At 37.7% G+C, this 16,669-nt stretch overlaps 2 protein-coding genes and 1 long non-coding RNA gene across 5 annotated transcripts in view; 1 reads left to right on the top strand and 2 right to left on the bottom strand.

The window, feature by feature from the left end:
- stim2b (stromal interaction molecule 2b) overlaps positions 1 to 16,669 on the bottom strand; it is an 860,843-nt gene that overhangs the window by 318,867 nt on the left and 525,307 nt on the right. The window lies entirely within an intron of this gene.
- The window catches only part of rbpjb (recombination signal binding protein for immunoglobulin kappa J region b), a 127,018-nt gene that overhangs the window by 85,417 nt on the left and 24,932 nt on the right, over positions 1 to 16,669 (bottom strand).
- Positions 3,875 to 5,372, top strand: LOC137496235 (uncharacterized). Of its 2 annotated transcripts, XR_012382778.1 has the most exons (5): positions 3,875 to 3,980; positions 4,117 to 4,204; positions 4,943 to 5,026; positions 5,147 to 5,201; positions 5,306 to 5,372. It is a non-coding gene; the product is annotated as an uncharacterized lncRNA (long non-coding RNA). The 2 variants fall into 2 exon arrangements; XR_011016434.2 differs by lacking the exon at positions 3,875 to 3,980 and having other exon boundaries at positions 4,087 to 4,204.

The raw sequence follows: 16,669 nt of genomic DNA, 5'->3' as shown, positions 1-16,669 counted from the left end.
TGCTGTTGGGGATGTTTTGAGCCACTCTGAGGTGATTTTGAATCTTAGATGGGCGACAACTTTCTCTGTGTTTCAGCAACTGGAATGATTTTTGGTGACAAATTTTATTTTGGCACATATTTTGGAGAAAATGCTTTAAATTTTTTCTAAAACTCAAAATACACTCTGGGCAAATTGACTACCCTTTGGCTATGTAGGTGGCTGTTTTTGCCCCATTGACTTCCAATTTAATCACATTTTTTATTAGAAAACCATGACAGCATATAATCATGTATTCTTGATTGTTGCTAGTTTTCCCTGTTGGGAAGAGGTAAAATTTATAATTTTTACTGTTGATCATCAGTTGCAGTGCTAAAAAAAAAGCTTAGTTTCTGTTTTTTTATGCAATTAAACTAGCAATAAAATATCTGTTACAACTCAAACTGATTTTTATCAATTTAATAAATTGAAAACATTTTTAAAACATGTTTGTAATAAAGACAGTAAAATTGCCATGCAATTCTTAATCGCTACAATCACCAGAGCTGCATGGTGTCAGTAACGCTAATAAGGGTGTGTGTGCACAGCAAACAGCATTCGTGTGTGACTCATTGTTTCAGAAAGGCTTGAATTAAATCCACTTTGAATAACGAGCTGAATTTCAGCATTATCCGAGTTTGTCTCTATCACTGCCTTCTGTTTATCTGACGTTAAGCATGAAAAGCAGACACGCACATGGTAGCAGTGGGCGGGGATAAGCAGCTCATTTGCATTTAAAGCCAAAGGCTACAAAAACAGCTACATTGTAGCCAGACACCAAAATGGGCAGATTGTGGAGGCTATTATAAATAATCTGTTGGGTATTTTGAGCTGAAACTTTAAAAACACAATCTGGGGACACCAAAGGCTTATCTTACATCAAGTAAAAGGGTAAAATAGGTGTCCTTTGAGCAACATGACATTTTAACTAATAATAAGAAGAGATGTTTCCTAAGAACCAAATCACTAATCTGAATGGTTTCTGAGAAGTATAAGAATACACAAGTATGACAGGCCTTCTCAGATGATATTCGACACATCCACTGACTCAAGCTCTTATTTAATGTATCCCAAGATCATGAACCTTATTAAAGAAAATCCCTCCTGGAGTCACGATAGGTGCTGACGAGCTAAGGGTCTTTATTAAGTTGCGCAAAAAGAAGTTTCGACTCCCTGTTTTCCGAAAGGAAGTGTAGATGATGTAATGGTTTCATCAGCCAAAGCAGCAGGGAGGGTTTTTCTTACATCAATACAGAGTAAATCAGTCCTCAGTGGGGATTTTAATTTAGACTCCGCAGGCGGCCACAGATTTCACTGCGACATGATGGATGTGCCTTGAGCTACATTTTTAGAGGAAACGATAATTGACCACAAGACACTAACACAAAAGAAGACACGTTGTTCTTTCGATCACAACAGAATGTTATTTAAAAAAACATCTGACTAAAAATAATTAGTCGGTTCTCTTTTTCCAAACCCCTAATCCATTAAACCCGAAAAAAAAGAAAAGAATCTCCAATAAAACCTCCTGGATTGTGTGGCCTAATGACGTACCGAGAGAGAAAACTCAAGATAAAGCTCTGCTTGGAAACGTCTCATTTAGTAGATTGTTTTTGGAGTTCCCCAGACAGCCTCATGACAGCATGAATGACAGCTGAGCATTTTTTCCCTTGTCTCTGAAAAACCACACGCCGCAGTGACAGAAATGGGAACTGAGATTCCTTAACCAACTGAAATCTACAGACAGGCGAATGTGTAAAATCTAAAGCAACAGTTGCACGCACACCAACACGTCTATAAATAATACACAGCGCTTAGTCTTTATTAAACAAGAAGTGGTCGAAAAAACAAATCACTTCCAATCAGATTCTGCCCACAATCAAGGGGGATTTACAGTTGCAATTTTTATAGCGATTCTATGAATATTTTGAAAAGAGCGGCTGTGAATGCCCTCCAAGATGTGTTGGAAGTCTGATCAGGATCAGTCTAGCAGTGGAGACAAGTTTTTGTGGCCGAGTATAAATGAATGTGCAAACCCAATCAGATAAGAATCTGATTGCTCGAGACATGTAACATGTCTTTGCACGCACACATGCACGTGTATTAAAGGTGCTGTGTGTATGTTTTTGACAGATATTAAAAAGGAATGCTAAGTAAACCTACTTGTTTATCTGAAAAACAATGCTAAAGTCAGTTGTTCTTCTTTGAACATGTGTGTTCCGTGTCGGAATGTCTCTCTTAGTTTAGAACTCTATAACCTCTGTTATCCATTAATACATTTACTGGCCACTTTATTAGGTACACCTTACTAGTACCAGGTTGGATTGCCTTTTGCCTTCAAAACTGCCTTAATTCTTAGTGGCATTGATTCAACAAGGTACTGGAAATATTCCTTAGAGATTTTGCTCCGTGTTGACATGATAGCATCACGCAGTTGCTGCAGATTTGTCGGCAGCACATCCATGATGCCAATTTCTCGTTCCACCACATCCCAAAAGAGCTCTATTTGATTGAGAACTGGTGATTGTGGAGGCCATTTGAGCACAGTGAGCTCATTGTCATGTTCAGGTAACCAGTCTGAGATGATTAGTGCTTTATGACATGGCATGGAAGTAGCCATCAGAAGATAGGTACACTGTGGTCATAAAGGGATTGACATGGTCAGCAACAATACTCAATGTTGCAGCAGAAATTGAGACTCTGGCAACGTTTTTTTTTAGCCCATCCACCTCAAGGTTGGACGTGTTGTGCATTCGGAGATGCTCTTCTGCAGACCTCGGTTGTAATGAGTGGTTATTTGAGATACTGTTTTCTTTCCTTCAACTAATACCAGTCTGGCCATTCTCCTCTGACATCAACAAGGCATTTGCGCCCACAGAACTGCCGCTCACTGGATATTTACTATTTGTCGGACCATTCTCTGTAAACCCTAGAGATGGTTGTGAGTGAAAATCCCAGTAGATCAGCAGTTTCTGAAATACTCAGACCAGCCCGTCTGGCACCAACAACCATGCTACGTTCAAAGTCACTTAAATCAAACTGCAACAGATTGAATCGAACATGTCTTCATGCCTAAATGTATTGAGTTGCTGCCATGTGATTGGCTGATTAGAAATTTGCATCAACGAGCAGATGTGCCTAATAAAGAAGGCCGGTGAGTGTATTTAGGGAGCAGAAGCTTCCAAAATAAGATACAGATTCTGAGTTATAAAAACCCATACACTCTCAGAAAAAAAGGTACAATGAGGGTACAATTTTGTTCCTAGAGGGAACAAAATATAAAATTGTACCTTTAAAGGTCCCATATTGGTCCTTAGGGTACAATTTTGTACCCAAACGGGCTATAAAGGTACAAATGTCCAGATTTAGGTTTGAAAGGTACATTTTTGTACCTTTTATAGCACATTTGGATACAAAATTGTACCGTAAAGGACCAATTTGGCACCTTTAAAGGTACAATTATATATTTTGTTTCCCTATAGGAACAAAATTGTACCCTCAGCTCATGATAAGATCAAGACACTACATAACACTAATTTAAATGTATTAATACTAAACATTAATACTAAAATACATCATTTAAAAATATAATAAATAAATAAATTGATTGAATTAAATATTTTAATAATTAATTTTTTTCATGTATTTAAATTACATTTTTTCTCAAAAATGTTAATAATTTAATTTATAATTAAATTTAATTTTAATCATTAAAAACGTAAATACTGGTCTTTGCTTACTGTTTAAGTCCCTATAGTATATATGGGATGTAGAATAAGAACCATGCAGAGGGACAGCATCTTCATACAGGTGGTGATGTTGCTGTCTCTTTAAGAATTTGGCTTGTTGAGACGTTATAGTAGTGTTTGTTACTGAGGCGGTCGGTAGAGTATGCTGGCTGTTTACACAGAACTTCGCACGCTTTTCAAAGAAAAGTCTATTTTGGAGTCCACACTTTTCAGGTAAGAATGTATTAAAGATATATTTTCAGTCTCATTTTTACATGTGAAGCCGTGTTCTGTTGATTTTGTCTGACTCTCTGGTCTCGGCTTTCCCCCGCTTTGTGCTCCGGGCTGGCTGGTGTACGTTGGCCTGCAGGATGGAGTTTGCTAAGATGTCTGCAGCTTATTAAAGAAGTTAATACAACGTGATATCGAAGTCACCGAGGGACATAACGTTATAGAAGGTAAGTACTATATGCTGTTAGTTTTCTCGGTGTAAAAGTTCCCTTTATCGCCTACGTTACGTATTCGCGCCTTATATGTTACGTTACGTTACTGCTTTATTAATAAGTGTTGCCACGGCGGAATATAATCGCAACCCAGATAGCAAAATACACTTGGGCCAGTTGCGGCTACATTCTCGCCTGCCCGAGTCCGTCTGCTGTATCGTTACTCGGGCCAGATGCGGCGGCAGAAGCGAGCCGACGCTGCCGTAACCGTGCACCGGAATCGGGCCGTGAGTAATGTGCGGTGTGGCCCGGAGCGGGCGCGACTGAAGTCTTCATATACCTTGATATAAAACCTTTTGTTATTAATACTGGAATTTGTAATTATCGATAATGTTTTATATTTTGAGGCCATTTTCTAGCCTCGGTTGACCGCGGAAATGTAATTTTAGACGGTTAACTTATATACACCGCCATTTTGTGAAAAAAATCACAATTTTGTCACCGGCAAAGCGACTGATTTTGTAAACGTGGCTAGTTACAAACGTGGCGTGTGTATGCTTGTACATATCTTCGTTTCAGTGTCTAAGTTACATTAATGTTGAGGAGTGTCCACAAACTCTCATGTCCAGAATTGTTGGTGCTTTACTATCGTTTAACGTTATACTTATATATAAATAAAATACTATAAATAAATAGTTATTGCTTTATCTTATTGCTTTCCTAAAGTTTATGAAGTTTCCAATTGTATTTCAGGACAAGATTAAACAACATAATGCAGGCTAACAGCATTAGACCAATGAAGGCATGTCATATGAAAGCATGGCTCAGTTACAAGATGTAAGTATGTCTCATTATCTATACCATGGTTTTAATGGCTTACATACTATTTTAAATTTGTAGGTTTTTACTTACAAACAACAATAAATGTACACCCACGTGTTTAAAATTATTTTCTAGGTTTTCATCGAAAGATGAGAGATCAACTTAAGAATGCTAAGAACCTGACTCTAAGGTACTCTTTCTAAACTTTCTCCACTTGATTAATATTATTAAATTCTAGCTTTAGATGGATTCCTTCATATTTGTTTGTATGCCACATCTTACTGTATGTTCCAGGAATTGATTTTACAGCAGCACTTCTCATGTTGCCAGCCTTGTTAAGCGACACTTCAACATTTCGTTGTGCTCCGGTGCGTATGTTGTTTTCTGTTCAGTATATGCTGTGATAAATGCATTTTATAATGCTTGATATTCTTCATATTAGGATGACGCAGTGGGTAGTGCTGTCACCTTACAGCAAGAAGGTCGCTGGTTCGAGCCTCGGCTGGGTCAGTTGGCATTTGTGTGAGGAGTTTGCATATTCTTCCAGTGTTCGTGAAGGTTTCCCCCAAGTGCTCCGGTTTCCCCACAAGTCCAAAGACATGCGCTATAGCTGAATTTGGTAAGCTTATTTGTCTGTAGTGTATAAATGTGTGTGTGAATAAGTGTGTCTGGATGTTTCGTAATACTGGGTTGCAGATAGAAGGGCATCTGCTGCATAAAACATATGCTGGATAAGTTGGTGGTTCATTCCACTGTGGCGACCCCAGATTAATAAAGGGACTAAGCCAAAAAGAAATTGAATGAATGAATGAAATTTATATTAGTCTTTTAATCTGTGATACTTTTTTTTTTTTTAAATCGGTGAATATTAATTATTTTACTTTCTATGCATGTTGATTTTCTCTTCATCAGTGATAGAGTGACTGATATTAATGTAATTATTGCTTTGTCATTTACAGTGAACCATCTTCACCACATCCAACAGTTCAAGTACAGGAGGAGGCCACCGACTGAACAACTGTGTTAACAAGACGAGTCACGGCAGTCTTCAGAGTTGATGTGATTGCGACTGGCCGGGCGAATGGTGTGGACGAATATACATTTTTGACATATACATCTTATTAGAAGATCACCTTGATGTTTCTGCAGTGGAATGTTTTGAATGAACGGTGGACGGTGACAAGCCTCGATCTACTCCAGTTACCAGAGTGATCAACCTTGTTTTTTGTTTCTCTACATGCTCTTGGGATAATCACAATCAAGTTAATCCAGGACACTGCTATCATTCATGCATAAAGCAGATTTTTAAATAACTTGTGGTCCTAATGACTATCAAAGAACATTTTCCAGATATGAGTGCTTTACATGTCATGTTTACCAAAAGCATAAACACATATTGTGTTACAACAAATTACAACTCCACTTGAGGATGATGAGGAGTAATCTACTGATGTTGAGGAAGAGGCTACTGATGTATTTGGTTTTCTGCACTGTTGAAGCAATTTATAGAGAAACATTGCCTTCATTCTGAAATACAGAGAAAATGTTGATGACAAATTATTTATTATGACTGAGTATTCTGACTAAAGACAAATACTTTGGACTTTATAAAGTGAAGTACTTGATGTAGCCTGTGTAATGTGTTTATAAATCTTAAACAGTATTCTTGTGGTCTTTGTATTAAGGGTAGATTATATACTGTACAGTGAGTGAACAATTTTTATTTGTTTTCTAAATTGTTCTTTTTACTGTTTTACATGTCTGCTTTATATTTACTGTGTAATTTTATTTCTTGACTCATTCAGTTGTGAGTTGTGTTGAAATATTTCTACATTAATAAATAAAAATGGACATCTGCTAACCAAAATATTTTATTTATTTATTTGTGCATGCAGTCACCAAAGGATCAAAATGCCTGGGTCAGTACCCTGAAAATGCTATATAATATAAAAAGGTACATTTTTGTACCTTCGGTGGGGGTACAAAATTGTCCCTTAAAGGGTACAAATGTAGAAGGTACAATTTTGTACCTTTAAATAGAGGTACAAATTTGTACCCTTAAGGGTACCACCCCAGTGACGGGCCATTTGTACCCTAAAAGGTACAATTTTGTACCTTTTTTTCTGAGAGTGTAGAAGGTGGCAGTTTATTATATTATTTATAAAATAAATACTACAAATGTAAAAAAAAATAGCTGAGCAGCTTAAACTGTAACGCTAAATTGTCAGGCATACTCATACCTGTTTGTGTCGTCACTCAGGCAACCTGCAATACCTTTCAAATATTTTGAATTCGGACTGCAATATCTAGTTTAACCACTACATACTGCTACATATTACTTTAACAGAAATGCAACCCTTTTCTAACATTCCTGCTACAAAAATAAGGCTAAATGATATCAAATAACTTTATGTCTTTACAATTGCTTTATATCCAATGTAAAAATGTGGCCATTTTAAAATAAGGTTTTATTTATATCAATAATGTGCACCTGTAAATATAATTTGTGCGAAAAGGAACAAAAGATGTTGCTATCATTCTGCCCCGTAGTGTACATTTTACATAGAAACTGCAGTCAAGCCTATCAAGTATGTTTTGTGGTTTAACTAAAATGTCTGAAATACATGTTTCTAATAATTGTTTAAACAATGGTTCTTTGTTACACGTTATGCTTGTTAAAATTAATTAATAAACTGAGATTTAACATGAACAGTTAGCAACTTGTTACCAAAAGATAAATACTGCAATAAATGTAAATACTTATTATTGTTCGTTAGTAATTGCATTAACTAAAGCTAACCAAGGAAACGTTATTGTATCTTAGTGTTACCGAAGCGGTTTAATATTTTGAATTTAGACTGCAATACCTTGTTCAACCACTAGATACTGCTACATACAAATTTAGCAGAACTGCAACACATTTCTAACAGTCCTGCTACAAAAATTAAGTTAAATTTTTATCAAATAACCAGTTTACAATTCTATACTTTTTATTTAATGTAAAAAAGTGTAATCACTCTACAATAAGGTTGTATTAGTTAATAGAACAGTGCGAGTACATCATTTAATAATGACAGTTCACCAATCAGCCTATATTTTTGAAAATGTAAAATACATTGCTCCGTTTACGTTCTGGTTCAAGTTTTAAATGACAAATCCACTAGAGGGTGTTGTCTGCAATGTAAATTTGAAATATATTATTTGGGTAAAGTTTTTGTGGAACACTTTAGATACACAACTTTTTTGTCCATATTAAGGTAGATGTGTGAGGCAAACACATCTAATTCCATATAATATATACCAAAGTTATTTTGTGCCATTAAATTTGGTGTTTAAAGTTAATCTTTTACTCGTCAATAATGGGTCCCTGTAAATGTCATTTGTGTGAAAAGGAACAAAAGGTGTTGCCGTCATGCAGCCCCATAGCATACATTTTACATAAAAACTGCAGTCAAGCCTGCTTTGTAGTTTAACAAAAATGACAAAAATGCTTGAAATACAGTACATGTTTCTAATGAGCCTGTGTTGAACGTTACGCTTGTTAAAATTAAAACTGTGATTTAACACAAACTCACAATCAGCAACTTTATTTTTATGAACTAATGTTACCAAAGATAAAAAAAATACTGCAATAAATGTATATAGTTATTATTGTTTGTTAGTAATTACATTAACTAAAGCTAACTAAGGAAACTTTTTTGTATCTTAGTGTTACTGAAATTGTCAACACATACTTCAAATTATTGGTTAATGATTTACAATAAAATAGCTTAACTTGCTTTTATACTCTTTATTCAATCTTGCTCTCCATTTTAATGGTGACATTGAATTTGCAATTCATCAGCGAAACTGTTTCCACACCACTTCTTTCAATGCACTCCATCACGTCACAGTACTTCGAACTGATTATGCGTAAAAAACCAACAGAGATGTGTGAGGATTAACTAAACATGCTCAAACAAGCACACTGTAAATCATAGAACAAGATGTTGAAACCACATTTCTCAAGAGCATCTACAGTTTGATCCTCTCTCTTTCTTTGTCCTTCTTGAACCCTGTTTGTTTTAACTTGCGGTTTAAGATAAATGTACTTTCATCTGGTCTTTCCTGGACTCACCACACATCTGACTACTCATAATATTATTTTAGGATCCATCTTTGAGAGAATTCTGACTAAATACTGCATAAGAATACTCAATTGTGTACAGTTAATTTGCATTACATATAAATAATGCAAGCATAATATTAAATAACCCTAAAACCCCTTTAGCGTCCGTGACCGAAGAACAAATTCCTGTTAACCCAAAAAGACTAATATTTCCCCAAAATATCTGCAGACAATTGTTTTTTCAGACTGATGTGCTTGTGGTAGCTAATAAAAATGAAAAGAGAAAAAGTAAACAACCCAAACTGAGATAGAGCACAGCATATGACTGTGTTTACAGAATAAAAGTGTCTCAGTATCTGGCACTCATCTCCGTAACAAAACAACCAGCAACAACCGAACATTAGTATGGGTAGCTGCAGGGCCGCGGGCAGTGACATCATCAAAAACAGACAGGAGAGGATTAAAAGTGCAGATACCATTTCAGCGCCTTTGGCATCCTCTAACTGAGCTATCCACTGTTACCACTGATCTATTCACAGCGTGGATGTGCATAGTTCAGGAAAACAGAGAAGTCCTGAAGTTACTCCCAAAGGAATGAGTCACAAGATGTCTATGTTACAGTCTGTTATTAAAAGGTTGAGCAATGGTGCAGTGAATAATATAAAACGAAATGTTTTGCACCTGAAAAAGGAAAAAAGGCCCACTGAAATTACACCAAAAACTAGTAATAATAATAATAATATTAATATTAATAATAATACATTTCATTAAAAGGCACCTTTCTTGTACAATAAAACAAGAGCAATAAAACTACAGGAAAAATAATATAAAAAGCATACTAGGGGTGTCAAAATTAATTGTTTCTTCGGTGCACCGTGATGCAGACGCGGACAATTCTGTATCGATTCAATAATAATCATAACCGGTTATTATGTACTGACGTCATTTATCTCCTGTGCGCTCTGTCGCGAGGGAGGTGAGCGCGAGTATTTACAACACTCAGGCAACTCAGGGCCAGCCTGTGGCATAGGCACCATGGGCATATGCTAAGGGCGCTGTACATCCAGGGGGCGCCAGAAATGAGCGCAGTTCAGTTGGTTTTGTTTTCGATTTTCCTGACACACATTCAGTTATAGATGGCAATAACTAAAGTGCGTTTCCTACAAAAAGACAAAGCTGGTTATGTTTTACAGCTGTCTTTCTTTTTTTTTTTTCGCTCGACATTACGAGCACTGCTACGTTTAAGCCCTCGCATTATGTGTTTAGCCGGGAGAGCTGGCGCTGAGAGGAGCTCTCAGTAAGGGACCGTCAGAAAAGTGCTTCTCTTTTTTTCGTTTTTCTGCTCCACTCTCCCTGTTGCGAGGGCTTAAGTGTGTGTGTGTGTGTGTTTGTGTGTGTGTGTGTGTGTGTGTGTGTGTGTGTGTGTGTGTTTGTTTGTTTGTTTGGTGCTGTCTATGTTTGTGTATGCGTTTGAATGAGAGACAGTGTGGTGCTGTGTGTCTTTGTGTTTATACAGACAGCTTGTTATAGCCTCCCCCTTAAAATATTACACTGTATATAGAAAGCATCATCAATGCACCGTGATGCACCGAGATATCGAATTGAACCGAATCGAAGGCATGATAATCGTAACTGAACCGAACCGTGAGACCAGTATAGGTTCACACCTCTAAAGCATACACAATAATGCAGATACAATTAAGTATCAAAAGCCATCTTAAATCGGTGGGTTTTGAGTTGAATAATGTGAGGGAGTCAGTGTTTCTGATGGCAGGTGGTAGTGCGTTCCAAAGCCGGGGAGCAGAGCGGCTGAATGCTCTATTGCCCATTGCCGACAGACGAGCAGAGGGAACAGACAAGTGGAGGGAGGACAAAGATTGCAGGGTGCGAGAGGGAGCAGCAATGTGGATGAGGGCGGACAATAATGTAGGAACGAGATTTTGATGGCTTTGAATGTTAACAGCTAAATTTTTTAATCAATTCGAAAATGAACTGGTAACCAGTGAAGCTGCTGCAGGAGAGGGGTGATGTGATGAGAAGAAGGGGTTCTGGTGATGATATGGGCAGCTGAGTTCTGGACCAACTGATGCTTATGGAGAGATTTACGAGTGAGACCCCAGAGAAGGGAGTTGCAGTAATTTTAACAAGATGTGACAAGGCTATGGACAAGAACAGTAGTGGCATGAGGGTTATAGTAGGGCGGAGAAGGTTAATGCTGCGTAAGTGAAAATAAGCAGACTGGGTGATGTTATTGATGTGAGAATCAAAAGATAGGGTGCTTGATGACACCTCTTAACCTGTTTAGAGGGATGAATGGAACAATCGTCAATAGTAAGAGAAAAGCTGTCAGTTTTGGAGAGTGTTGATTTGGTACCAACAAGCAAAATTCTCAATCTTAGTCCCTTTCCTTATGAAATACTGTAGACCAGGGGTGGCCAACCCTGTTCCTGGAGAGCCACCTTCCTACAGATTTCAGTTGCAACCCATATCAAACACACCTGCCTGTAATTATCACGTGGTTTTCAGGTCCTAATTAATTGGTTCAGGTGTGTTTGATATGGGTAGCAACTGAAATCTGCAGGAAGGTAGCTCTCCAGGAACAGGGTTGGCCACCCCTGCTGTAGACAAATCTAAACGTCAACTCTTAAGCTTTGTAATTTTTGTATTATTTTACTAAAAAGTAATTTACTAAGACCTTTTCATTTAAAATTAACAACTGACTTTAAATAGATACAAAAAATTACAGTAAAAGTTTACTGACAGTAAATGAGTAAAGAGGTATTATTTGACAATGCCATTACATCAGCGCTATTCCAAGCAGCAGGAACAAGTATACTACATAGAAATGTCCTGCCGGCATGTTTTTTGAGAGAAGTTTGATTTCCGTGTGTGTGTGCGGTACACATGCATAGTTAAATAAATGGATGCATGAGTGGAATATACACAGAATAATGAGCTGTTGTGAACTTTGCATCTCGCACACAACCAACTCGTACTGAAGTCTGTACTTCTGACATCCCTAATATTGACACTTTGTGAACACAACAATTAATGCTAAACTATTCAAGGCAAAACTGCACATAATATACAGTGTAGAGAAACATATGATAGAGAAATCAACAGGGTGCAATCAACACACCAACAGACATCATATTGCTAATAGTTTGACCATTTTCTGTACCTTGACAATCTTCTGGTAATTGACCTATATCAGCTGATAAATCAGAAGTCCCACAGTCATAGTAAGTTTATTTCTTTAGAGTTAAACATTTTGAATTATACTATTATAGTTACACTAACTTTTGGCATAGGCGCATTTACATTATAACTGAGACAGGCAAACATTTTGACACTCCAAAACAAACTGCACATCATCTTTTACACATTTTCAAACGCACATGAACTCCTCTCTTAAAAAGTTAACAACCACCAACCATAATGATGATTTATTTTTCACATTTAATTTATCAGACGCGTGTAAAAATGAGTGTGTGTGTGTGTGTGTGTGTGTGTGTGTGTGTACATCCTATCTATCATGCGGTCCCTGCAGGGCAGGCAGATAGATTTCTGCGATCTAAACCTCGCAACTTCTTTTACAGTCTCTTCTCAGTGAGAAATATCATCTTCCTGAAGTCACAGCAACAATAGTCAACCCACACTAGTGCTACTGGACAACCCTGTGTGTCTGCAAGACCAGAGGCAAGCATCTATAGCCTCTCTGACACCCAATCTTTTCACCAAAGAACCTGGCAATACATAAAAAGTTTAGACCTAATCTCGTCACATTTCAGTTCAATTCAATCCTTCATTTTCAATTGAACACACACACGCCACCATAATTTGATACCGAGCACTGTAAAATACATTGAGAATGAATACAGATGACTTGAATATCTCTATTTGGAAAGAATTTATAATTTTAGACAAATTGGGGTTCTGTAGAGAAGTGAATCAAACAAGCATAAATGAATACAATTTAAGAAAATTGCGTAAAAACTTCCTGGATAAGTTGGCGGTTCAATCCGCTGTGGTGACCCCGGATTAATAAAGTGACTAAGCCGACAAGAAAATGAATGAATGAATGAATGAATGAATGAATATATATATATAGGACTAGGCCATAAAATCAGTATCAATATTTATTGACCGAACACCATTGACGATATTGATAAAGAATATTTGGTATGTAGTTTCGGTATGAAGCGCTATAGTTTTATTAAAATGTGGCTGCTGAGTGCACACCTTGGAAGCAATGCCAATAAGCTCAAGCCTGATTCATACATTCACCTGGAGCCGAATTGCATACCTTCACTGAATGCGCACGCAGCTCATGAAACGGAACTACGTCATATCATTAATATTGTTCAAGACATTTCAACTAATAATTTTTTTTAATTATTGTAATGATTTAAGATTTTTTTAACCATTCAAGACTAAAAAAATAATAATAAAAAAATCTAACTTTGATGCATCACTTGCATTTGTTCATATCTCATATCTGTTTTCAAAAAATGTACATACACGTCGCAACGACACGTAGAGCAAGCTCTGTGATTGGTCAGCTAGGACAAACACATAGACATACAGCACCAAGCAAGCGACACTCAACATGCTCTCTCTCATTCAAACACATACACACTCAAACATAGACAGCACCAAGCAAGCGACACACAGCATCACGCTCTCTCTAATTCACACACATAAACATGCACGCGCAATATCAGGAGCGATATTGTTAGACCGCCCGCTCCTATTCAAATTACACCAGAGTAACCGATTGCTCCTGCACTTTATTCGGGAAATTATTCCCGGGCCGCAAGAAATCTGGTCGGGTCCCCTGGGAGTGCAGTACAGCCGTGGGAATATAGATCTCTATGCAGAAGTACCGCTGTAACAGCCGAGAGGAGAGCAAAAGGCTTCTGCTGTAAGGTCCTTGAAAGACTGTCCAGCAAACACACACGCAGTGACATTGTGCACAGTTTCTGCATTTTTTTTTAAGTAGTTGGAGCGACAGAGCAACACAAACAGCACAAAAGAAGTAAAAATGCACGACAACTCGCAAGGCATGCACAGTGGGTCATGCGGCTCACTCGAAACAGAAGTATTAACCAGGCTTAAGTTTGTCATTTCCAATGAAGGCGCGCGACTTGCATTAAGCTTTTGCAAGCTGCACACATGTAACTCGCACATTTTCCAGCTGCAACTAGTTGAAAACCTCTCAACTTTTCAGAATGCGCCCAGCGCAACCGCGATTCATGCAAGTACAATTAAACAATTTGCTCACACATTTCATTAATAACGACAAACCTCAGACAAAGACAGCACACCCAAACACTGCAGTGCTTTTTACTTTTCTCCATAAATTTGCCAACCTCTAAAAAAAGCTTGATGGTCGCCTAGTTACAAAAGTTGCCAGCCCATTGTTATCGTCAAGAAAAGCACGCACTCGTGCTTGCCACTTAAGGTCAGAATAACAACACGTGAAAATCAGTGATGTATAGCAGCAGTAAGGAGATTGTGAATAAAAAAGGATGTAGGGATGTCGCCAGAGTGGCTTTTTGGCTTCTTTTCTTGTGCATCCCAGCCACTAGCTCCCCATCTGAAAGATTTTTTAGAATAGGGGGCTAATTGTTGTCATCCAACTTTTGTAACAATTTGTATTATTGCAGTATGTATTTGATGGCTGGTTCCTTTATTGAAAGCTCAGATTTGATTGATAATTTGTTTTGTTTACAGAGTTTGAGGTTTACTGTATCATTATTATTCACACCTTACAGATGTTGATCTACATTCACCATTGCACACACTTTGTAACATCTGTAACATCAGGTTTAAAAAAAGTTTAACACTTCTGTTTATTTTATTATAAAGGGGTCAGACGTTAAGTTTACATATTTTTTGCTTTTGACTATTAAAACTATTTGCATTAGTAATGTTGGTAAATTAAAATAAAGTGTTTAAATAAAAAAATCCCAATATTCCTCAATGGATTGTTAAAAATATTCAATAATTATCAATATCAAATGATACGAAATATGATGGCGAAGCAGTGGCACAGATCGCTGAGTGAGCATCTGCTGGGTCAGTTGGTACTTCCAAGTGGAGTTTGCATGTTCTCCCTGCTTTTGTGTGGGTTTCCTCTGGGTGCACCGGTTTCCCCACAGTCCAAAGACATGCGGTACATGTGAATTGAATAAGCTAAATTGTCTGTAGTGTATGTGTGTAAATGAGAGTGTATGGGTGTTTCTCAGTGCTGGGTTGCAGCTAGAAGGGCATCCGCAGCGTAAAACATACGCTGGATAAGTTGGCGGTCCATTCCGCTGTGGTGACCCCAGATTAAAAAAAAGGACTAAGCCAAAAAGAAAATGAATGAATGAAACATGATATGGTGATATATATATCATAAAATAATTATTATTATTATTTTTTTTTTTGTTACATTACCCAGCCCTAATATATACAATTGCAATAAACAATGTTTTTTTGAGTATAGCAGTATTCAGGTACAGTAATCGAATAATAAAAATCAAAATTAAATAAAATTTGTCATTACTAAAGTTAGAAACGGCACAATTTCTTATGCCTGTATGCTTTCAAAATCATTATACAGTCACAGGCCTCAAAAACTGACCAATTAGAATACAGATTCGACTTTGGAAAGCCAGTGATGTGACTATTGTGATTTCAATGCTGAGACGATCTATTGTGCAGTCCTAGCAGCAGTGGTGACTCAAAGGCAAAGCATTAGCTGAATCGGCTCAGAACATTGTGAACCACCTCCATTCAAAGTCTCCCTCGGCTGTTCCTCAATGAAAACCAGCTTGAACATATGGATTAAGTTTATCTTATAGCGGCACCAACCATTAGTTCATTCCATATTAATGTACTGTTAACAGAGTTAGCCATGAGCGAGGAGTTAGTTAACGCTCAATTGAGGCTTTGATTTCCTTTCTACCAAGTCATTACACGAAACGGAGAGCTGAAAAATATTAGCTTGAGGAAGTCATCTGAGTCGAGTTAGCGGTTACCTCAAATTACCGAATTATGCTGACCTTCTGACAGCACCTAACAGAGAGCTGAGGTCTTTCTTAAATCATTCAGTATGCGCTCCGTATATTAGACTGCTACGTTTGGCGAAAGTCGTCGAGGAGAGGCAGGGAGCAGGGAGAGGCCCGAGCTGTGCCAACACCGTATGGGCCCGGGAGCCAACCATCACATTAGTGAGGATACGAGACTCTGAACAAACACTCTCACAAGCCCAACTGTTTGCCAAGCCTCCGAGGAAATCTGGATTCCACATAAAGAAAGAGAATGACAGAAAATATCCAAGGCTAAAGGAGAACGACAGAGGAAATGACAGGAAGGAGCTAAAAAGGGGTTAACGGTGGTAAAACTGAACGACTCGCCGTCAGTGAGCCAAACCCAAGCATATGCTTTCCTTTAGCTGCTCCATACGTACGGGAATAAAGTTTACTTTGGTGGGACCAGTTGATCAGATTAGTGTTATTTTGACTGGGCTCATACTGGGCAGTGCAGCAAGTGTCATGCCA

This window comes from Danio rerio, chromosome 7 (assembly GCF_049306965.1).
Source record: "Danio rerio strain Tuebingen ecotype United States chromosome 7, GRCz12tu, whole genome shotgun sequence".
Classification (NCBI taxonomy): Eukaryota; Metazoa; Chordata; class Actinopteri; order Cypriniformes; family Danionidae; genus Danio; species Danio rerio.
The sequence above is the reverse complement of the archived record's forward strand: the minus strand, read 5'-3'. Positions and strand labels throughout refer to the sequence as shown.